Raw genomic sequence first — 25,453 nt, forward strand, 5'->3', positions numbered from 1 at the left:
TTTTGGGGGTGATCCCTATTCATATATTTGACATGTCTTCCTGTCAAATGTATGAATGGAGATTCCCTTCTCTGATTGGCTCCCCATGGCCCACGTGATCCCAGGGATGCTGCGAACTGCCTGTGCCTCTGGGATACATGGGCCCTGCACACTGGCAGTTTGGAGAGGCCCAGCACCGGAACTCTGCGCCTCCCGGGAGCCCTCCGGTCCAGGCGCAGATTTTTCCAGATCGCAGCCCTCCACCCGCGGGAGGCCTGCAAACGGAATTTTTGGGCCATTATCTAATAGTTAAATGTATCCTACTCCTAAATCTGTGTCTCCTTTTAGTTTCTCCCCCACCTCCAACCCCCCGCCCGCCCTCTCTACGTTAATCTCATCCATGAGACCTACCTCCTGCTCCCTTAACTCTATTTGCACTAAAGTCCGAATCACCCAACTTCCCTTCCTGAGCTGATACTGTAAATAGTTCCCGCTCCTCAGGCACTGTTACATAGTCTTTCAAAATCCCTGTCATACCTCCTCCTCAAAATAAACACTTTCAACCCTTTGGATCATTGCTAATTACTGTCCTATCTCTATCCTCCTTTTCCTTTCCAAGGTCCTTGAACATTTTGTCACCTCCCAGATCCGTGTCCACCTCTCCAGCAATTCCCTGTTTGAATCGTTCCAATCAGGTTTCTGCTCCTCCTACATCACTGAAATGGTCCTAACCAAAGTCCAGAACAACATTCTCAGTGAATGTGACCGTGGTGCATTATCCCTCCTTGTGTTCTTGACCACTTTGTCGCCTTCAACACAATCAACCACACCATTCTTCTCCAGTGCCTCTCTTCTGCTGTCCAACTCATACAAACAATAATGGATAGGAAAAGACCCTCTGGTCCATCCAGACTGTCCCACACAATTGTGATGCCTTGTGCATTCATTCCGCATCCCACCCGAAACCATATGATAGCCTGGGAGAGTTGAAAAAATTGCTAAAAACCTAGGCCATTTTGGGGGGAAAAAAATCTGGCAAATTCCTCTCCAATCCCTTTAGATGATCAAAACTAGTCCAGGAGATGACTCTGTTGAACTTCAGGTGCTTTTGGTTCCACTTTTGTCTATTCTAATCATAGCCAAAGCATCTGGGACTTCTCTTCCTATCCCAAATCATCATGTTCAAAGTCCAAGAATACAACCTTGGCCCTTTCCTTTCCCTCCCTCATCTACATGCTGCCCCTTGGCAATGTCAGGCATGGCATAAAGCTTACTTTTACCAGCAAGAGTTTTAAAAGTTTTTTTTTAATTTCACACATTTATAATTTAAAAACACATTTTAAAAAGTTTTTAGCCCTGTAAAAATTTTTAATTATTTTTTTCAAAAAATTAATTTAAATATTTTAAACAAAAATTTAATGTAATTTTAACTCATTTAAAATACGTGATTTAAAAAAAATATTTAATGTTTTAGTGTGTTTTTTGAGTGATCCCCATACATACTATTGAAAGGTCTATGTGGAGAGACCTGTCAAAGTGTGAAGGGGGATTCCCTTCTTTGATTGGTTCCCCATGGCCCACATGATCCCAGGGACGCTTGCGAACTGCTTGCGCCCCTGGGATACCTGGGCCTCTGCGCCTGCGAACCAGGAGAAGCCATGGGTCAGAAGTGTCGGGACTTACGGAGCCAGCAGGTAAGTTCGTAGATTTTTCCATTTTCCATTCCCCATTCACCCATTGCCACTGTGCTCTCTCTCTGAAAGAACTCAGTCCCATTCCCCTGCCCATTCCTCATTTACCCATTGCTCCTGTGCTCTCTCTGAAAGAACTCAGTCCCATTCCCCTGCCCATTCCTCATTTACCCATTGCCCCTGTGCTCTCTCCCTCTCTCTGAAAGAGCTCTGTCCCATTACTCTGCCCTTTCCCCAGTCCTCCATCGTCCCTGTGTTCTCGCTCTGAAAGAGATCAGTCCCATTCCCCAATCCCCCATCGCCCCTGTGCTCGCTCTCACTCTGAAATAGCTCAGTCCCATGCCCCTGCCCTTTCCCCATTCCCCCACTGCCCCTGTGCTCTCTCTCTCTCTCTCGCTGAAAGAGCTCAGACCAATCCGCTGCCCTTTCCCCATCGCCCCTGTGCTCGCTCTCACTCTGAAATAGCTCAGTCCCATGCCCCTGCCCTTTCCCCATTCCCCCACTGCCCCTGCGCACTCTCTCTCTCTGAAAGAGCTCAGTCCCATTACCCTGCCCTTTCCCCATTGCCCCTGCGCTCTCTCTGAAAGAGCGCAGTCCCATGCCCCTGTCCTTTCCCCATTCCCCCATTCCCCCTATGCTCTCTCTATGAAAGTGCTCACTCCCATTCCGCTGCCCTTCCTCCATTCCCCAATCGCCTCTGTGCTCTCTCTCTGAAAGAGATAAGTCCCATTCCCCTGTCCTTTCCTCATTCTTCCAATGTCCCGTGCTCTCTCCGAAAGAGCTCAGTCATATTTCATTGCCCTTTCCCCATCGCCCCATTGCTCTCTCTCTCTGAAAGGGATAAGTCCCATTCCCCTGTCCTTTCCCCATTCCCCCATTGCCCCATGCACTCTCTCTCTCTGAAACAGCTCAGTCCCATGCCCCTGCCCTTTCCCCATTCCCCCATCAACTATTGCTCTCTCTCTCTGAACGAGCTCCGTCCCATTCCCCTGCCCTTTCCCCATTCCCCCATCACCCTATTGCTCTCTCTCTCTGAACGAGCTCAGTCCCATTCCCCTGCCCTTTCCCAATTCACCCATTGCCCCGTGCTCTCTCTCTCTCTGAACGAGCTCAGTCCCATTCCCCTGCCCTTTCCCAATTCACCCATTGCCCCGTGCTCTCTCTCTCTCTGAATGAGCTCAGTCAGATTCCCCATCCCTTTCCCAATTCACCCATTGTTCCTGTGCTGTCTCTCTGAAAGAGCTCAGCCCCACTCCCCTGCCCTTTCTCCTTGCTCTCTCTGGAAGATCTCAGTCCCTTTTCCCTGCCCTGTCCGCATTCCCCCATCTCCCGTGCTCTCTCTCTCTCTCTGAAGTAGCTCTAGCCCATTTCCCTGCCCTTTCCCCATTCCCCCATCGCACCTGTGCTCTCTCTGAAAGAACTCAGTCCCATTCCCCAGCCCTTTCCCCAGTCCTCCACCGTCCCTGCGCTCTCTCTGAAAGAACTCAGTCCCATTCCCCAGCCCTTTCCCCATTCCCCAATCGCCCAGTGCTCTCTCTCTGAAAGATCTCAGTCCCATTCCCCAGCTCTTTTCCCATTCCCCCATCGCCCCTGTTCTCTCTCTCTCTCTCTGAAAGAGCTCTGTCCCATTCCCCAGCCCTTTCCCCATTCCCCCATCGCCCCTGTGCTCTCTCTCTCTCTCTCTGAAAGAGCTCTGTCCCATTCCCCTGCCCTTTCCCCATTCCCCCGTCGCCCCTGTGCTCTGTCTCTGAAAGAGCTCACTCCCATTCCTCTGCCCTTTCCCCATTCCCCCATCGCTCTCTCTCTCTGAAAGAGCTCAGTTCCATTCCCCTGCCCTTTCCCCATTCCCCCGTTGCCCCTGTGCTCTCTCTCTGAAAGAGCTCACTCCCATTCCCCTGCCCTTTCCCCATTCCTCTCTGTGCTCTTGACTATTCCAATGCACTCCTGGCTGCCTTCCACGATCCACCCTTCATAAACTTGAGGTCATCCAAAACTCTGAAAGGATTCGCAAATTTCATGTCTCCCCCGAGGATTCACTTTTGGTTTATTAAAGAAACCCTGGTTGGACTGAGTTTAAAATCCAGGGCACAACAAGATGGCTGCGGTCAGCCTCATGGCCAAAGCCTGTAAGTTTCAGTTTGGACTGACAGCTTGTATTCTGATGACTGTGAGAAGGAACTTTCCAGAACTTGAATGCAGACAGACCTTCTGCATTTATGCATTAGAAGCAAACCCAGTGGCATTCGGGCCTCTGATTAAAAGCCATCAAGGTTGTTTGCACAAACAATCAAGAGCAGACAGGGGCTATGGAATTTGTAGTGGGACAAGCTCAGCTGCATTCAGGCCTTCGTTTAGAGAACATAAGAACATAAGAAATAGGAGCAGGAGTAGGCCAATCGGCCCCTCGAGCCTGCTCTGCCATTCAATAAGATCATGGCTGATCTGATCCTAACCGCCAATCTACTATCACTGAACCATCTCCTGAATCTAACAGAATTAGACACACGAAATAGGAGCAGGATCAGGCTACATGGCCCCTGGGCCCGCTCCGCTACCCACAGGGCCATGACCGATCCGAACCTAGACTCATGTCCAAATTCCTGCCCGTTCCCCATAACCCTCTATTCCCTTTACTTCTAGGAAACTGTCTATTTCTGTTTTAAATTTATGTAATGATGTAGCTTCTACAGCTTTTTATTGCAGCATATTCCATGGACCTACCACCCTCTGAGTGAAGTAGTTCCTCCTCATCTCAGTTTTGAAAGAGCAACCCCTTATTCTAAGACTATGCCCCCTAGTTCTAGTTTCACCAATCATCGGGAACATCCTCCCCGCATCCACCCAATCCAACCCCTTCACAATCTTATATGTTTCAATAAGATCGCCTCTCATTCTTCTGAACTCCAATGAGTAGAGTCCCAATCTACTCAACCTCTCCACATATGTCCATCCCCTCATCCCCGGGATCAACCGAGTGAACCTTCTTTGTACTGACTCAAGAGCAAGTATGTCTTTTCTTAAGTATGGACACCAAAACTGTATGCAGTATTCCAGGTGCGGTCTCACCAATACCTTGTACAACTGAAGCAATACCTCCCTATTTTTATATTCTATCCCCCTAGCAATGAAAGCCAACATTCCATTGGCCTTCTTAATCACTTGCTGCACCTGCATACTAACCTTTTGAGTTTCGTGCACCAGGACCCCCAGATCCCTTTGTACTTCAGTACTTTCCAGTTTCTTGCCATTAAGATAATAACTTGCTCTACGATTTTTCCTGCCAAAGTGCATAACCTCACACTTTCCAGTATTGTATTCCATCTGCAAAATCTCTGCCCACTTACTTAGCCTGTCTATGTCCCCTTGCAGGTTTTTTATGTCCTCCTCACTCACTACTTTCCCTCCTATCTTAGTATCATCTGCAAACTTTGATATGTTACACTCGGTCCCCTCCTCCAAATCGTTAATATAGATTGTAAAGAGTTGGGGACCCAGCACTGACCCCTGTGGAACACCACTAGTTACTGATTGCCAGTCCGAGAATGAACCATTTATCCCAACTCTCTGCTTTCTGTTAGATAGCCAATCCTCTATCCATGCCAGAATATTACCCCCAATCCCGTGATTTTTTATCTTAAGCAATAATCTTTTGTGTGGCACCTTGTCAAATGCCTTTTGGAAGTCTAAATACACTACGTCCACTGGTTCCCCTTTATCCACCCTATATGTTACTTCCTCAAAGAACTCCAGCAAATTTGTCAAACATGACTTCCCCTTCATAAAACCATGCTGACTTTGTCCTATTAAATTATGATTATCCAAATGTCCTGTTACTGTCTCCTTAATAATGGACTCCAATATTTTACCTACCACAGATGTTAGGCTAACCGGTCTATAGTTTCCAGCCTTCTGTCTACTGCCCTTTTTAAATAAGGGTGTTACATTAGCAGTTTTCCAGTCTGCCGGGACCTTTGCTGATTCCAGGGAGTTTTGGAAAATTATTACCAATGCATCCACAATCCCTACCATCACTTCCCTCAAGACCCTAGGATGTAAGCCATCAGGTCCAGTTGATTTATCCGCCTTGAGTCCCGTTATTTTACCGAGTACCACTTCCTTAGTGATTTTGATTGTGTTTAGCTCCTCCCCCCCTTTAGCCCCCTGTTTGTCCAGTGTTGGGATATTCTTAGTGTCTTCTACTGTAAAGACTGATACAAAATATTCATTCAGTGTTTTTGCCATCTCCATATTTCCCACCATTAATTTCCCGGTCTCATCCTCTAAGGGACCAACATTTACTTTAGCCACCCTTTTTCTTTTTATATAACTATAAAAACTCTTACTATCTGTTTTTATATTTTTTGCTAATTTACTTTCGTAATCTATCTTCCCTTTCTTAATCAATATTTTTGTTACTTTTTGCTGTCTTTTAAAGTTTTCCCAATCCTCTATCCTCCCACTAGATTTGGCTAGTTTTTAGTCGAATACTATCCTTAATTTCTTTACTTAGCCACGGATGGCTGTCTTTTCTTTTACACCCTTTTCTTCTCAGTGGAATATATATTTTTTGGAAGTTGTAAAATAACTCCTTAAATGTACACCACTGATCACGTATCGTCTTACCCTTTATATCTATTTTCCCAATCCACTCTACTCAATTCCGCTCTCATACCTTCATAGTCTCCTTTATTCAAGCTTAGCACGCTTGTTTGAGATCCAACCTTCTCACCCTCTAATTGAATATGGAATTCAACCATGTTATGGTCACTCATTCCAAGGGGATCCTTTACTAGGACATTTTTAATTAATCCTGTCTCGTTACACAGGACCAGTTCTAAGGTTGCTTGCCCCCTGGTCGGTTCAGTTACATACTGCTCAAGAAACCCATCCCTAAGACACTCAATGAACTCATCCTCAAGGCAGCCCTGCCTAACTTGATTTGTCCAATTAATATGATAGTTAAAATCCCCCATAATTATAGATGTTCCCTTATTACAAGCCTCAACTATTTCCTGATTGATACTCCGTCCAACAGAGTTGCAACTGTTCGGAGGCCTATAGACTACACCCACTAGTATTTTTTTCCCCTTATTATTCCTTACCTCCACCCAAACTGTTTCATTATCCTGATCTTTTGACCCAATATCATTTCTCTGTATTACAGTGATTCCTTCCTTTATTAACAGAGCCACCCCACCTCCCCTTCCTTCCTGCCTGTCCTTCCTGATCGTTAAATAACCTGGTATGTTTAATTCCCAGGCACTGTCACCCTGCAGCCATGTTTCTGTAATGGCCACAAGATCATATCCATATGTAGTTATTTGTGCCATTAACTCGTCTATTTTGTTACGAATGCTATGTGCATTCAGATAGAGAACTTTCAAATATGTTTTGTGACACTTAGTTCCTGCTTTTGCCCTTTTTATTAATTTACCTTTTACTCCATACCTTCTGCCCCTTCCTGACACACTCTGGTTTTTAATTTCCCCACTGCTACCTAAGTCTATGACCTTCTCTGTTGTCATTTTTATTATTTGCTCTCTAGGAACCTCCCCCCCACTAGTTAGTTTAAAGCCCTCTCTACAGCCCTAGTTATATGATCCGCCAGGACTCTAGTCCCAACACTGGCCAAGTGAAGCCCGACCCAATGGAACAGCTCCCTCCTGCCCCAGTACTGGTGCCAGTGTCCCAGGAAGCAAAACCCATTTCTCCCACACCAGTCTTTGAGCCACGCATTTAACTCTCTAATTTTATTTGTCCTAGCCAAATTCGCTCGTGGCTCATGTAATAATCCAGAGATTATTACCCTTGAGGTTCTGTTTTTTAATTTGACCCCTAGCTGCTCATACTCCTTTAACAGAACCGGCTTCCTAGTCCTATCTACGTTGTTTGTACCAACATGGACCATGACAACTGGATCCACCCCCTCCCACTGCAAGTTTCTTTCCAGCCCAGAGGAGATGTCCTTAACCCTGGCACCGGGTAGGCAACACAGCCTTCGGGACTCTCGCTCTCGGCTGCAGAGAACTCTATCTATCCCCCTAATAATACTATCCCCTACCACTACAACATTTCTATTTACTCCCCCCTCTTGAATGGCCCCCCGTTCCACGGTGCTGTGGCCAGGTTGCTCATCCTCCCCGCAGTCCCTGCTCCTGTCCCCACAGGGAGTAAGAACCTCGAACGTGTTGGTCAAGAGCAAGGGCTGCAGCTCCTCCAGCTCTACCTCCTGGATCCCCGTACCTGCCTCACTCGTAGTCACACCGTCCTGTCCCTGACCATGGGCTACATCTGAATTACTTAACTTCATAGGTGTGGCCACCTCCTGATACACAGATTCCAGGTACTTCTCCCCCTCCCTGATGTGTCGCAGTGTCTGAAGCTCAGACTCCAGCTCATCAACACGGAGCTGGAGTTCCTGTAGCAGCAGACACTTGTCACAGACATAATCACCATGAGCCTCAATGGGGTTCACCGGCTCCCACATCTCGCAACAGTAACACATCACCTGCTCCATTCTATTTAATTAATTACATTTTTTATTGTTAGTTATGGACACCCTCTGCCCGATTTTAGATGCTGGTATCCCCTTTAATTAATTGGATTTAAATTAAAACAATCCCTCTAGTTACACCAGTTAAATGGTTTACCAACAGTCACTCTGCACCAGAAAGGCCTTGGTACACCACAGCAACCTTAAAAACTATAAACCACAGACTTAAAGTTTTAAAACGAGAGAAATACTCCAACCAATCACCTACCTGTTTTGTGGTGACGTCACACTTTGAATACTTTTTACCTCTCTCCTTGCCTGAGATTGGAGATTGGTGAGGCCTACCTGAGCCTCTGGGGCCTCTTGTAGTCACTCTGCCGCGCTGCTCTGCCTCCACCTGCTGCCGATGCCGCACTGAGGCCTACCTGAGCCTCTGGGGCCTCTTGTCGTCGCTCTGCCGCACTGCTCCACCTCCACCCGCTGCTTATGCCGTACTGAGGCCTACCTGAGCCTCTGGGGCCTCTTGTAGTCACTCTGCCACGCTGCTCCGCCTCCACCCGCTGCCGATGCCGCACTGAGGCCTACCTGAGCCTCCGGGGCCTCTTGTAGTCACTCTGCCGCGCTGTTAACCTAAGTACTTCAAAACGATCAACGGGGCATTCAGACTGGAATGGCCCAATCATGAAACCATTTGGACAAAGGTCGCCATTTCTGTAGCGGGTTTTGGTTTAAGGTCATGTGTCTGAGCTGCTCCAGCCCCGTGCGGTTCAAATCGCTTCCTCTTTGGTTCTGACCACCGGACTTATTTACAAGTAGCGATATAGACAAACGAGACCAGTGGTTCGGTGCAAAGAAAACCAATGTTTATTAAAATAGAGAATATTTACTATACAGAGAAAATCACTATGGATGCAGCACAATTATACTTAACAGGGGAGGAGAAACGGACACATCGAGGGAAAATGACTAAAATGACACTTTAGCAATTCCCCTTAACTCCCACCCTTTACACCTATCTAGATTATCTTGTGATGGGCCAGAAAATTGATGCTCACCAGTCAAGGATGTTGAAATGCCTGCTCTGTGCCCTGTTGCCTGCCGATGTCTTAGGTTTTCACCGCCCTAAGCAGAGATACCCCAGTAATTTAAACGTAACTGCGAGTATCTACTTCCCTGGACGGGCTCTTCATCGACGATCCTCTTGCTGGGTTGATGGTAAGGCAGGGCACCGGAGGCGAGGCAGGAGAGAGAGAGAGAAATGGCCTCCCGAGGGACTAGTTATACCCTTCCTGGTAGCCCTTATCTCCTGCCAGATCAGCTCATTTCTTTTGTCTAATCTGGACGTATTGAAACTCATACAAAAGGTACCGATCTGGGCCCATCAACCTGGATGGCCGGTAATCAGTTTTACTGGTCTCATCAGTGTTCCCCTTTGTCCAACTGGTTTTGTGCTGGGGCCATTCCAGTCTGAATGCCCCGTTGATTGTTTTGAAGTAATTAGGTAAACAATGTTGACGTTCTCTAAACGAAGGCCTGAATGCAGCTGAGCTTGTCCCAGTACATATTCAATAGGCCCTGTCTGCTCTTGATTGTTTGTGCAAACAACCTTGATGGCTTTTAATCAGAGGCCCGAATGCCACTGGGTTTGCTTCTAATGCATAAATGCAGAAGGTTTGTCTGCATTCAAGTTCTGGAAAGTTCCTTCTCACAGTCATCAGAATACAAGCTGTCAGTCCAAACTGAAACTTACAGGCTTTGGCTATGAGGCTGACTGCAGCCATCTTGTTGTGCCCTGGATTTTAAACTCAGTCCAACCAGGGTTTCTTTAATAAACCAAAAGTAAATCCTCGGGGGAGACATGAAATTTGCGAATCCTTTCAGTCCCCCCTAGGATACTGAAACTTGCTTGAAGTGTCCAATGAAGGTGAGCAAAATTTCTGACCCCCCCACAAACAACCTTCCCCTATATTTATCTATCCACGATGCCCCGACACATACATTCCCCTTACTTAGATAGCATCTATCGATAGAAAATATGATCTGTTACAATAATCCAAGCATGGAGGGGGTCCAATACCCCTGCACTACTTGGGACATCATAAAACTTTATTACATCACACAATCTTTAATAAAATTAACATCAGGCCAAAACCATATTTATTAAAAATAATGAACGGAAGGAACGAGCTTTATTAAAAATAACAAACGAATCTGCCATCACTCGGTAGTGATATGACACAAAGCTCACATGGGTGTTTCTTCTTCCACCCGGGCATGCCCGTCCTTCCACAACCTTTTCACTTTAAATTCTACCCAGGGACCCTTTCTCCTACACTGGACACAAACCAGGTAGAGGACGATCCCTAGCTGACAGACTACTAAGATGTGGGATGCCATACAAATCCAGGAGGGGACCTCTATACTTTCAAAAACATCCCACCAGGGTGGGGTCATAATATCTAAAATGTCGGCCCCTATCTGTACAGTCTTCTGTTCCAAAGTGTAGAAGTGCTTTTGTGATACTAGAACGGCTTTTAATAATTTGGTAAGGTGCTCTGGGAGAGGGGGAATCGGGTAACCGAAGTGGGCGACATATTTCTGGAGGTGGGTAAAACTCTCCTCCACAGTGAGGTGGACAGTGGACGGTTCAGGAATGGAGACAATTCATATCTGTGCCACTTGAACTTCTGCCTCGGGTTTGAAGCAGAAACTGCTGTCACTCACCAGCTGTGCTGTCTGTGCTGGTAGTGAGACGCTCCTGTGGTGATGCAATATGTCCCACCTCCTATATATGCTACCTGTGGGGGGAACATGGCCTTGTGCCATGGTTTCCATGGTACAATTTATAGGTTTTGCGTCAGCAGCTCTGAACCCGCATTGTGGTTTCGAATAGGCATTCAAGTGCTGGGGACACAGGATGATGTGTGCTCCCCGGCTACGGCACCCCGAGAGGTCAGTACCCGTCATAGCGTGCTCCCACTTTATGACATAGGGCGGAACCGCTGTAAAACAAATGTGTGCACCCCCTTAAATGACTCCAATGTTCTCCACCCTATATACTGGTGCGGGTCGGGCCATCCCGCCCATGACTGGCATTCTTACAACTATCCCCATGACGGTGTGGTTGGACCGCCCACAGTCCACTGGGACTGGGTAGGCCTCAGTAGCTAGCCGGAGCTGGCACGGGCTTAATGCATTCTCATAAGGGTGGAGGGCTGCGAGGTGTTTGTTGCTGAGCCAGGAGGGGACTAAACCTTGATTTAAATCCTCCAGATTACTGCGGCCCTCACCCAGCAACCATGCCCCATACAGCACACACACCTCGTTCTGCGCAGCCTGGTCAGAAGCGTTTCTGTCCACCCTGATGAGAGCATTTACCGTCTTGGTATGTTTTTCCAGCTCCGCGATGATCTCCTTCAAATGGAGAGTCATGGCCTGATCTTCATGCAACTCAGAACTTACCACCTTATTCTCATCAGTTAAAATACCCTTTAATTACATTTTTAGACCATTAATCTGTGTCTGCAGCTCGGTGTCATCTAAACTGTTGATGACCGAGGACCCCGTGTTAAAACCAGTTAAAACATCATTAAAAACACCCCTTCTTTGCCTCCCAATCCCGTCCCAAATCTCGTGGTGAGTGTACAATTCGGTCTTATCGACCTCTGAAAAGTCAAATACACGGAATTTTCGAAACATCTCTGTTAATAGGGCTTGATACAATTTGGCAGTCTCTGCGGGGCACCACACGGGTAAGTGTACCTCAGTGAGGTTTAAAATCACCGAGGCCATTGTGTAATGCACCCCTTGATACAGCACCTGGTCTGTGGGTACTAGCATCAGGTCGTTCCCTGGTCCCTTGGTGGTGGCGGGGCATCCCTCTGCTACTGTCCGTGACGTCGGGGTCGTGGGCAGGGGCCGTCGGGGGTGAGTCACTAGTTCAGTGGTATTAACTGAGATTGGGGAGTACGGGATCGCGCATGCATCCAGGTGGGACTCCTAGTCCATCCCCCTCCCGTTATCTTGCCACTGGCTGCGGAAAATGATGGAAATGCCTGTGGGGCAGACTTTCTCTGATCCCCACATACAGACATACATCCCCTGATCCGGTTCCCAACATTTATCCCAGCACACACTTAACCCTCCCTGGGTCCCTGTAATGGTCCTGTGAGTGTCATTCCCTAACCTTTCCCACTCTACCCTGGGGTTCCCCATGACTTTGCTTAACTTTCTGAGCCAACACCACCTATCCAGGGGAATGTTCCCTTTACACGTCAAACATATTCTTTTGCCCACGGTGACGCTAATCCTTGGGGTGACAATTCGTATCCTCGGGCACTGGAGGGAGGCCTCCCCATACGTGAAGCCGGTCTCACTAGAATACTGGGTCGAATTGGATCCCAGCGATCCTGGCCAGCTCCCCTCGTGGACATACGAGGTGATTTCATCCGCCTCCCGTAGACCACTTCTGTCGTGTGCTAGGGGCGCTCTCTTCCCCGAGCATCCGAAGATATGATGGTCCTCGACATCGCCCGTTCTTGCAAGGTGCAGCCCAAACAGGGCAAGCAGGATTATGCCTCCACACATTTCGAAATTCTGAAAAAGACATAAAAGCATCTAGCCAGGTTCCCTGGAGGCTCCCTGGCTCGGGGGAAGTGTGATCGGGTCCCGCGACCTCGGCTCACGTAGACAGCACTCTGGAACGGCTCCAAACTTAAAACTTATAGACTACCAGTTCCTTACATAGAATTAAATTAAAACACCCTAACTTAACCTTATACACATTACTAAACTTAAAACAAAGCTATGCGCATCTGCCGCCCGTCTCCGAGTGGCCAGCCTAATCTCTGTTAGGACTGTTGCAAGCTACCACCTGTGGCGAAGCTGGACTGATCTCCACTTCTGGTCCCTCACAGCTTATGGCTGCTGGCTGGGGACCTCTGTCTTTCAGCTTCTCCCTGACTCAGGAGGCCGCCCTTTTGAACTGAAGAGCCGGTGACCATACTTTTCTGGGCTGGGGTGGCCGAGGAGACCTCCTAGGGAGTGCTACTGGTGGGGCTACCCTGGCGAGTGGACCCGTGGCTTGAATCACAGTCCTCACTGACTGGGGGGCCTTCTCCCTCGGGCCCCTCCCCTCCCAAACCTGAACTGGGGACGGGCAATCCCTCGCCACCGGCTGCCGGTGGCTGAGGGTCTTCCCCTCCAGGTTCAAAACCTGGTTCAGGGACGGGGCATCTGGATCGGGCTCCTCTTGGACTGGCTGGCCCGGATCCCCATGAGGACTAAGGCAGGACCTCCGCCCATTTTTGGGGCGAGCCCACTGTCTCCTTCCTCAACTTTTCTTTAACGGTGCGGTTCATGCGCTCCACAATACCTGAGGACTGTGGATTGTGAGCTATGTGCCACTTCCCCTTGATACCGAGCAGTGTAAGGGTGTTCTGCATGACCTGGCCGGTGAGGTGGCTTCCCTGGTCGGACTCCACAAACTGGGGTAGTCCCCACCGTGAGAACACCTCTCGCACCAAGATCCTTGCAGTCCCCAATGCTGTGGCCGTTTTGCAGGGGAAGGCTTCCACCCACTTGGAAAACACGTCTACCAGGACGAGGCAGTATCCGTAGCCTCCCTGGGCGGTGGGCAGGGGCCCGATGTAGTTGATCAGGATCGACTGCCATGGTCCCTCTACCCTCCTAACGTGTCCGATGGGCACCTTCCTTCTGTGGGGGTCGGGGTTGTTTGCAGCGCACACAAGACAGCTAGCACAGAACTCGCGGACGTCTTCCCGGAGTCCTGGCCACCATCCCGCCTGTTCCACCCGTTGCCAGATGGTCTCAGGCCTGGGGTGTCCCGCTCCCGGACCCTCATGGGCCAGTTGAAGGAACTCCCTCCGGTGTTGCTGGGGTACTACCCACTGTTCTTCTTTGTACAGCATGCCTTCCCTCATGGAGAGGGCCGCAGCGCCGTAAGGGCCTTCTACCTTCCTGCCCTCCACTACTGTGCTAATGACAGTTTTCAGGACAGGGTCCTGGGCTCGGACCGTTTTAAGGTCCGGGGCTAACACTACTCCTAAGCTCCCTTGGGTCCCATCCCTGCCTCTAACTGCCGCCACGGGCCCGGACTCATACGGGTCCCAGAAAGTGCCTGCGCATGCACCCTCCTTGGCCAGCATGTCGGCTTGCTGGTTACCCTGGCTGCGGGGTTCTGTGGAGGAATGGGCCTTCACTTTGTGGATGAAGACCTCGCCTTCCTCCCCCACAGCTGCCAGGATTTTCTCCAGCAGGGGCTTTACTGTTAAGGGCCTCCCATCGGCGGAGGTATACCCACGACGGGACCAGATGGCCAGGTATTCCGTACACGAGTTGCAAGTGAACATGCTGTCTGAGCAAATCGTGTATGGGGTGGGGAAGATTTCGGGGTGGGTAACCACGTACACCACCGTGGACAGTTCAGCCTGTTGGGCATTCATGGTGCTGGGGAGCTTGATCGCCAGGGCAATGTTTGCCGTTGGGTCATAAACTCCACAACCCGTGAGTCGTTCGCCAGCAGATACCATGCTGGAACCGTCTACATAGATTTCGCGGCCTGAGGGGCGTATCCCGGCCCGTAAACCTACGTTCACCTCCCATACCCCTTCTATGGAACACTGATGGGCTGTTCCAGGATATACCATATTGGCTGCGAGCTTTGGCTCGCAAAGGCCCCTCACCTTCAGATCCATCTGCGAGAGGAGGAGGGTCCAGCGTGCAATGCGTGCACTGCTGACTGTCCCACCTTTACTCCTCCCATCCAGAAGCACCTGGGTGGGTGTGTGGTGTATGAGGAGGGTGATGGGGGAGGTGCCTGTGAAGATCAAGGATCTTTTCACAGCCCAATACGTAGCCAAAAGGTGCTGTTCGCAAATTGAGTAGCTCCTCCCCACATCAGTGAGTGCTCTGGAGGAGTAGACCACGGGCCTTAGCCTACTGTGCCGCTCTTAGAGCAGCAGAGCACTCAGGCTATCCCCGCTAGCCGCTGCCTCCAGAAAGAGCTCTTTCCCCCCATCTATGGCTCCTAGGGCTGGTGCGGTCTGCAAGTCTCCCTTGAGCTTGACAAATGCTGCCTGGCAACCCTCATCCCAAGACCACTCCACTCCTCTGTGTAGGAGTCGGAGCAAAAGGGCTGCTGTGGCTACATAGTCTTCAATTAAGTCCCTGCAGTACCCCGTTAACCCTAGGAATGACCTCACACTTCTCACTGTGTTGGGGACCGGCAACTCTTGGACCGCTTCCCTCCTCGCCTTGTCTATGGCTCTCTCTCCTGCGCAGACGGTTAGGCCCAGGAATTTAACTTCCCGCTGGCCGATCTGCGCCTTTTTCGGGTTCACTTTGAACCCCTTATTCTGTAGCAGCTCCAGCAGCTCGGCCAGTAGCGGGCCATGCTCCCCGACTGAGTTGGTAAACAAGACCAGGTCATCCACATACTGCAGCAACTGGGTGGGCTGACTAAATTCCTTTAAGCTATCCGCCATACACTGGTGGAAGATGCTGGGGCTGCTATGAAAGCCTTGTGGCAAGCAGTTCCAAATATACTGTTGCCCTTTAAAAGTAAAAGCGAACTTATACTGGTCCTCCCTCCTCAAGGGGATGGACCAAAACCCCTTTGAAATATCCAGCACCGTGAACGTAGTCGCAGAAGCTGGAATACTCCCGATGAGGTCGGCCACTGCTGCCACTGTGGGGGCGCACGTGGGGATATTGCTGTTGAGCACCCGATAGTCCACTGTGGCTCTCCATGAATTGTCCGGCTTTCTGACCGGCCAAAGCGGAGAGTTAACATGGGTGGCTATGGGCCTCAACACTCCCTGCTGTACTAAAGAGGACATGGCTGTGTAGGGGGTTTCTCTTGCTCGTTCTGGTCTCCTACCAGGCTTCGTGCAATAATTACCCTTGAGTGGTTCGACCCACTCTCCCCTACGATTCTAGACCTTGGACTTAGGTGCAGGGAACTGTAGTGCAGAGAAAAACTCAATAGACCAGGTTGAATAGCACGAAATGGATGCTTTTATTATTAAACAGTTTGCAGCATTAAGAAATACATGTCATAAGCACAGATTAATGTAACTACAAGCATACACATATCTATAAACTTAACTCTATGGAAATGGGGAACACACGGCACATTGTAAAAGGGGAAACACATTATGATTACCCTTACCCCCTTCCTTAGACCTAGACTAAGTTTCGACTTGAGGAACTCGGAATCATGTTCACCACTTTCAGATTCGCAAAAGAGGGGGTTCGCAGCCCTTTTGGCACAGCTTTCCGTCGTCACGTAGATTTGGAAACTTCTGGCGCAGCTTGTTTTTCTCTCTCTCAGGCGATGAGGCAGCGGACACAGCCTCGATGAGCGCTCGTCATGACTGAATCCGTTAAAAGTTGTTGAAGAACTGGATGTCCATGGGGGACTCAGTCACCGATCCCTGGTCGAATGGTATGTTGAGGCCCTGGAGGGCTAGGCCCGGAATGTCCTTTTTCTCCGGCCTGGATCGTCGGTTTTCCTGAGGGTGTCTTCTTCTTCGGCCTGGGTCGTCGATGATCTCCCGACAAAAGTACCCGGGCCACCCTTGTCGTCTTCTCGTCGTGGCCGAGCCTTGCCTGGCCGAACATCGACCACGTCCCGAAACCGAAGTGCTGTCTTAACCGGAGAGTCTGTCCTGGTGCGTTGAAGAAATGAAAACCCGAGGTGAAGCTTGAATTCCAGAAGAAGCGTACCGTAGAAGAACCATTTGAGTTCCGAAGCTCCTGACGAACTTCTGAAGCGTTCAGCCTTCTGATGGACCTTTCAATCCATAGTTATACCTTTTTGGGACAGTCTTATCTCCCGCCAAATCATAGTCCAGTCTTTGTAATATTTTTGGCGGGCAGAAATCTCTGCAGGGGCGCTTTGTCTTGTAACGGGAGCCGGTGATAGCTTAACTGGCCTTCCTGGCCGATAATGTCTTTTACTTTGTCACCGTAACTCGGTTCGCATATTGATCGGTCTGGAGATTGCCCTTGATGGCTGTTAAATGGTCTTTCCTTTGTACAGTAAATGGGTTTAAGTGTTCATTCAATTGTCCGCCCATTTCTTGATGGGCCCCATCCTGTTACCTGAAACTGTCTTGTACTTAGAATCCAATTAATATGTATGCTCAGTTCCCAGAGTTTCAGTTTCCCGATACTGGCTTTCGCGGGCTTACTGTCCTCAATCCACAAGCCTGTCTGGCTTGCAGTAACAGAAATCAAGTGGTCCCAGAAACTGATCACGAGGTCCGGTGGCCATTTTGTATGCCCCTTTTTATCAAAGGTTTTCCTGTACAAGCTTTCTCTTGGTCAATAAACTGTCTTATCAACCCTGTTTTGTTGTGTGATTAAATTACGGAAAATTTCGAATCTTACAGTCCCCCCTGTGATACTGATAGCTTGCTTACAGTATCAATAATCCTTGGTGAGCAAATTTTCCCTGATTCCTCATGTCCAAACATTCCCGATAATTAACTATCTATGACCCCCATGACACATGCAGTTCGCATTTCAGAAAAAATTACCTTGTGTACAGTTGGACAATCATAGGCAGCATCATCTTAAACTATAACACATTCATCTTTCAGATGTGAAGGGGCCGATACCCCTTACACCACCTGCATACACCTTTTATTAATCAAAAAATCAAAAATCTTTCCAACGGCTATAACACAACAGTATTCATACACTTAAAACATACAGGCCTAGAAATTCAGTAGGCTTTGCGCCCACTTTTCGCCCAAAGAGGGTTTCTGCGCCAGTGTAAGAGGGTGCGCTGATATTCAGCGCTGCGGTAATGGCGGCGGTAGCCGGTAGCGCTGCGCCGACACCGATGACATCATCGGTGTGCGCAGTGCCCCGGTTCCGCCCCGCTTCCGGCCCAAACCCCATATTTAGTTGCGGCTGCCTCTTCTGCAGCGGCCGCAAACAGCGATTGAAAAACGGGGCCGTGCTGCTGCGTTACTGGGGCGCTTTAAGGTGGAGGTGCGGCCGGCCGCTTTTTTGGCGGCCGCCTGCCCGCACCTCCCTCCCCGGCCTCCTACACCCCCCCCCCGCGGCATTGGTGGCTGATTCCCGCGAGCCCGGCACTTCTCCGTGGTGCCAGGCTCATTTGCCGGCAGAATCCAGCGGCGATCTCACGGCTGCAGGCAGCTCCTCCTTAAGAGAAGGAGGAGGCCTGCAGCACCCCAGCCTGCCGCACCGCAGCGGGTGGCGCAGCGGCAGCTGGAGCGCTGAAATTCACTTTCAGCGCCCCAAGCGGAGGCGGGCACACCCTGGAACAGCGCCCGGTTCCGACTTGGGGCGCTAAAAGTGAATTTCTGGCGGGCGCAACTGGCTCCGCGCGCAGCGCTAACTTTTGGCCGTTAGCCTGCTGGCGGGCCTTAACTGAATTTCTAGGCCACAGTAACTAAAACCAAGAGTGGAGGAACGCATTAACCTTTAATACTTAGCAGCTTACACTGGGGTGTCCTCTTCCCCCACTCGTACATAGCGTTCTCTCCATTCTCCTGTGTTCTCGTGCCTCTGGAGGCGTTTGCCTCTCTTGCAATGCACGAACAATAAAAATATTACAATTAAAACCTGACACACTACTAGGATGTGGGATGCTATTCTAATCCAGGCCGGGATCTCTATATTGGTGAACAGGTCCCACCATGGTGGGGTGACTATGTCCAATATGTCCTTCCCTATCTCTAATGTCTTCTGCTCCAGTGTGTAGAAATGCTTCTGTGAAACTATAACGGCTTTTAAAATCTTGGTGAGGTGTTCGGGGAGAGGGGGAATGACATAACCAAAATGCGCGACAAATCGCTACAAGTCCGTGAAATTCTCTTTTACAGTGAGGTGAACGGTGGAGGGTGCAGGAATGGGGACAATCCATTGTTGTGCCACTTGAACTTCAGCCCTGGGTTTGAAAACAGAAACTGCTGTCACTGACCGGACACCACTCGTGCTGCCCGTGGCAGTAGTGAGGCGCTGCAGTGGTGACACAGTATGTCCCACCTCCGATATATGCCACCTGCGGGGGCACATGGTCCTTTGCCATTGCCTCCATGGTGCAATTTATCGGCTTCGCGCTAGCGGCTCTGAACCCGCACTGTGGTTTCAAAAAGGCGTTCATGTGCTGGGGACACAGGATGATGTGTGCTCCCCGGCTACGACACCCCGAGAGGTCGGTGCCTGTCATCGTACGCTCCCATCTGATGACATAAGGCGGGACCACTGCGTAACGAATGTGCGCACCCCCCTGAATGACTCCAATGTTCTCCACCCTGTATACCGGGGCGGGCTTTGCTGCGGGACCCAACACCGGCATCCTTACCACTATTCCCATGATAGTGTGGTTTGAGCATCCGCAGTCCACTGGGACTGGGTATGCCTCTGCAGCTAGTCTGAGCTGGCACGGGCTTAATGCGTTCTCAAAAGGGTGGAGCGCTTGCAAGTGCTTGTTGCTGATCCAGGACGGGACCAAACCTTGTTTTAAATCCTCCAGATTACTGCGGCCCTCGCCCAGTAACCACGCCCCGTATAGCACACAGGCCTCGTTCTGCGCAGCCTGATCGGACGCGTTCCGATCCTCCTTAATGAGCGCATTTACCGTTCTAGCGTGTTTCTCCAGCTCAGCAATTATTTCCTTTAAGTGTAGTGTCATGGCTTGGTCCTCATGTAGCTCAGAACCCACTACCTTATTCTCGCTTGTCAGTATGTTCCTTAACTGGGCCTTTAAACCATTGATCTGTGTCTGCAGCTCCACGTTGTCTAGAGCGTTGACAACAGACGTTCCGGTGTTAAAAGCAGTGAAAATGTCATTTACAGTACCCCTTCTTTGCCTTCCTACCCGATCCAAAACTTCCTGTGGTGTGGTGTATAACTTGGCCTTGTCGATGTCGGCAAAGTCAAACTCGTAAAATTGTCTGAACATTCGGGTTAACAGTACCTGGTACAACTGTTCCGTTTCCCTGGGACACCACTCCGGCAATCGTACCTCAGTGAGGTTTAAAATCACTGAGGCCACCACGTAGTGTACCCCTTGGTACAGCACCTGACCGGTGGGTACCAATACTAGACCGTTCCCGGGTCCCTTTGTGGTGGTGGGGCACCCTTCCTTCTGGGCTAGTGCTACCGGAATCGTGGGCAGGGGCTTTCGTGGGCGGGTGATGAGTTCAGTGGCGTTTACTGGAATCGGGGAGTATGGGGCTCCGCACGCCCGAGTGCTGACATCCCATCTCATCCCCTTTCCTTCATCTTGCCACTGCCTCTGGAAAAAGATAGATATGCCCTTGGGGCAAACGCGTTTCGAACCCCACATACAGACATATATCCCTTCATCTGGTTCCCACCATTTGTCCCAACACACACGTAATTGTCCGTGAGTCCCCGTCATTGTCCGATGGGTATTGTTACCCAGTCGTTCCCACTCGATGGTAAAGTTCTTCATGTCCTCCCCCAGCTTTCGTAACCACCACCATCTACTTAACGGTACGTTCCCATTACACACCAAACAGATCCTCTTTCCCACGGTAACGCTGACTCTGGGTGCAAGGATCCTTACCCGAGGGCACATTAACGAAGTCTCTTGGTAGTCGAAGCCAAAATTGCTGGAGTATTCCGTAGAATTCGTTCCCAGCCAACCTGGCCATCTCCCTTGGTGGAAGTATGTGGCGGTTTCCTCAACCTCTCGCTTCCCCCTCCCATCCGTCGCGATGGGGGCTGTATCCCCGGAACATCCGAACACGATGACGTCCTTGGTGCGGCCCCGGTAGGCCAGCCCGCACTCGATCGCCGCGAGTATCACGAGAATCCTCTCCATCGTATCTCTGGTTTCTGTAATCGATAAGATGATGTAGCCAGGTTGCCAATAGGTGCTGGCTTAATTAAACGGACGCTGAGGTCCCCTGACCCCGCTTCCAAACAACCACACATTCTGGGCAGACTCCGAAAACTACCTTTTAAACATCCCCATCATCTTAAACTTTACACATCTTAAACTATCATTACAATTACCTAACTTAACTCATCATTACCTAAACCTATGTACAGCGCCGCCCTCCTCCGGGCGGCCTACTTAATTCCTGTGAGGGCTGCAGCATGCCGCTCCCTGTGGCGGGGCTGCACTGACCTTCGGCTTTGATCCCCCGCAGCCTGTCGCTGCTGAACGGGAATCGTGCCTTTCTTGGGCTGCTCTGGACCGAGGTTGGGGAAGATAGGGAGAATTTTGCCATTGCTTTCTGGGCTGGGGCGTTCGAGTCGACCTACGAGGGGCTGCCTTGGGTAAGGCTCCCAGGGCTGACGGACCGGGAGTTGGGAATTTCACCGTCACAGCCTGTGGTTCCACCACAGCTGCCGGCTCCGGCTCCCTTCCCTCAGGCTCCGCCCCCCCGGGGCCGGAATCTGTGGCGTCCGACTCCACCTCACCTGTCCCTACAGGTAGTGAGTCTCCACCCCCAATCCCTACCCCCCCTAAGCTTGAGTCGAGGGCGGGATCTTCGTCCTCTGACTCATCCTCCTCTGTGATCGGGTCAAGGGCGGGGCCGAGCCGTTCGGGCTCCTCCCCGTCCGAATCCCAAATCAGAGGGGAGACCTCCCACTCCAATGGGATGACTCCTCCCTTCACGCAGGCCACTGTTCCAGCCTGTGTGGTCTGTGACTCTGTCGCAGGCTGAGGATTTTTGTCCTCAGACCTGGCCCCTGTTGTTGGCCCTTGTGCACCCGTCTTAAACAGTTTGCACTGGTTAATGTGAAACCATTTAGTACGTCGGGGCACCTTCACTGCATACACCATGGGGCTGGCCTTGTCTACAATGCTGTAAGGCCCCATGTACTGTGGTTCAAAACTCCCCACCCGGGCATAGTTCCTAACCATGACCTGGTTTCCGACTTCCCACTCTTGTTGCTTACGAGGTTCCAGCAACAGTCGATTTCCCTGATGCTGTCTCCCCATGTTCCCAGCCGCCTGCCCATAAGTCTGTTTCAGGCGCTCCAAAAGGGTTTGGACGAACTTGTCTCGCTTCACTTCTTGGAGCTGGCCCTCAGTGGGCACCGGGGCTAGTACATGGGTGGGCGTTCGCATGATCCTTCCAGTCATTAATTCGTGCGGGGAGTACCCCGTACTTTTGGACTGGCTGGCCCGGATCCCCATGAGGACTAGAGGCAGGATCTCCGCCCATTTCTGGGGCGAGCCCATTGTCTCTTTCCTCAGCTTTTCCTTGAGGGTCCGGTTCATGCGTTCAACAATCCCGGATGACTGGGGATTGTACGCTGCGTGCCACTTCCCTTCAATGCCCAAGAGCATGAGGGTGTTCTGCATCACTTGACCGGTGAACTGACTCCCTTGGTCGGACTCCACAAAACGGGGGAGCCCCCACCGTGAGAACACTTCCCGGATCAAGATCTTGGCAGTACCCAGCGCCGTAGCTGTTCTGCACGGGAAAGCTTCTACCCATTTGGTGAACACATCCACCAGGACAAGGCAATACTTATAGCCGCCTTGGGCGGCGGGCAGGGGCCCTATGTAGTCGACCTGAATCGACTGCCATGGTCCCTCTACCCTCCTGATGTGCCACATGGGCACCTTCCTTTTCTGGGGGTCTGGGTTGTTTGCAGCGCACACAAGACAGCTCGCACAGAACTCGCGGACATCGTCCCTAAGTCCCGGCCACCATCCCGCCTGCTCTACCCGTTGCCAGGTAACCTCAGGCCCAGGGTGTCCTGCCCCTGGACCCTCATGGGCCAGTTGAAGGAATTCCCTCCGGTGCTGCTGCGACACAACCCACTGTTCCTCTCGGAACAGCATGCCTTCCTTGACTGCGAGGGCTGCCGTACTGTACGGACCCGCTACCTGCTTGCCCTCAGTAATGGCTTTGAGGACTGTTTTTAGGGTGGGATCCAGGGTCTGGACGGTTTTTAGGTCCAGGGGTAGTGTCACCCCTGTGTTCCCTGGAGTTCTCTCCCCATCTCGGATCGCTGCCACGGGTCCGGGTCCATAGGGGTCCCAGAAAATGACGTTGCGGGCACCCTCCCTGGCTAGCGCATCCGCCTGCTGGTTGCCCTGACTGCGGGGTTCTGTGGTGGAATGAGCCTTCACCTTGTGGATGAACACCTCCCCTTCCTCCCCTACAGCTGCCAGGATCTTTTCCAGCAAGGGCTTAACTGTTAAAGGCCGTCCGTCCACGGAGGTATATCCGCGGCGGGACCAGATGGCGAGGTATTCCGTACACGAATTGCACGTGAACATGCTGTCCGAGCAAATCGTGTATGGGGTTGGGAAGATCTCGGGGTGGGTAACCACGTACGCCACTGCGGACAGTTCAGCCTGCTGTGCGCTCATAGTGCTGTGGAGCTTAATTGCCAAGGCAATGTTTGCCGTAGGGTCATAAACTCCACACCCTGTGAGTCGTTCGCCAGCAGATACCGTGCTGGAACCATCTACATAGATCTCGCGGCCTGTGGGGTGTATCCCGGCCCGTAAACCTATGTTAACCTCCCATGCCCCTTCGACGGAACACCGATGGGCTGTTCTGGGATATACCATGTTGGCTGCGAGCTTTGGCTCGCAGAGACCTTTAACTTTGAGATCCATCTGGGAAAGGAGGAGGGTCCAGCGCGCAATCCGAGCGCTGCTTACGGTCCCATCCTTAATCCTTCCATCCAAAAGCATCTTTGTGGGGGTGTGATGGGTGAGGAGAGTGATGGGAGAGGTTCCTGTGAAGATCACTGATCTATTCACAGCCCAATGCGTGGCCAGGAGGTGCCGTTCGCAATTGGAAAAACTCCTCTCCACATCCGTGAGTACTCTGGAGGAATAGACTACTGCTCTCAGCCTGCCGTGTCGCTTCTGGAGCAGCACAGCACTCAGGCTGTCCCCACTAGCAGCTACCTCCAGGAAAAACTCCTCCCCCCCATCTATGGCCCCTAGGGCTGGCGCGGTCTGCAGATCCCTTTTCAACTTCTTGAATGCTGCCTGACACCCCTCATCCCAAGACCACTCGACTCCCTTGTGTAAGAGTCGGAGTAGCGGGGCTGCTGTGGCAGCATAGTCCTCGATGAAATCTCTGCAGTACCCGGTCAACCCCAAAAAGGACCTTACACCCGTTACTGTGTTAGGGATCGGTAGATCTTGCACCGATTCCCGTCTAGCCTTATCTATGGCTCTTTCTCCAGCGCGGATGGCCAGACCCAGGAATTTCACCTCCTGCTGGCCGATCCGTGCTTTCTTTGGGTTTACTTTAAAGCCCTTCCGTTCCAGCAACTTCAATAATTCGGCTAATAGTGGGCCGTGCTCCTCCCTTGAGTCCGTGAACAGGAGTAAGTCGTCCACATACTGTACTATCTGATTGGGCTGGCTAAATTCTTTTAAACTTCCCGCCATGCATTGTTGGAAAATGCTGGGGCTGTTGTGGAAACCCTGTGGCAAGCAGTTCCAAGTGTACTGTTGCCCTTTAAAAGTAAAGGCAAACTTGTACTGATCCTCCCGCCGCAGCAGAATGGACCAAAAACCGTTCGAGATATCCAGCACCGTGAACGTGGTCGCCGATGCTGGAATACTCCCTATTAGGTCGGCAACTGCTGCTACCGTGGGCGCGCAGGCTGGGATGTTACTGTTGAGGACTCTGTAGTCCACCGTGGCCCTCCATGAATTGTCCGGCTGTTTTACCGGCCACAATGGGGAGTTCACGTGAGTGGCTATCGGCCTCAACACGCCCTGCTGCACCAATGAAGATATTGCTATCTCCATGTCGGGTTCTGCTTCCTTGGGGAAGTTATACTGTTTTTGGGGTCGGATCATGGGGTCCCCGTCTACGCTGACCTCAAACCCGGTGACCCTCCCACAGTCGTGCTTGTGGGCGGCAAACGCGGTCAGATTGTCCGACACACACGCCTGCAAGTCTGTTGGGACGTCCGCGACCATAAGCCCGAGATCGTAACCTCCTGACGGCTTCATGGTGCACAGAGCCCCCTTTTCTCCCTTCCCTGGGATCACAACTACCTTGCCCAACCCATTCTCGGCTCCCCAGAGACAGTGATTTCTAAGGTCCACGAGGATCCCGTGTTCCACCAAGAAATCAGCCCCGAGGATGCCTTTCCCACCCCCCTCATTCCACTTCAATAGGATGCACGTCCATGTGGTGTGGAGTGCTCCCAAATGAATGGAGAGCGGGATGGAGTATGCGCCAGCCTGTTCTCTGCCTGTGAAACCCGCTACTGAGAATGGAGCCTGGGTAGATAGAGGTGAGGCAAAAGGCCTAGCTGT

The sequence above is a fragment of the Somniosus microcephalus genome, chromosome 10, assembly GCF_052327205.1.
Source record: "Somniosus microcephalus isolate GS21.2 chromosome 10, FLI_Smic_1.0, whole genome shotgun sequence".
NCBI classification, from domain to species: Eukaryota; Metazoa; Chordata; class Chondrichthyes; order Squaliformes; family Somniosidae; genus Somniosus; species Somniosus microcephalus.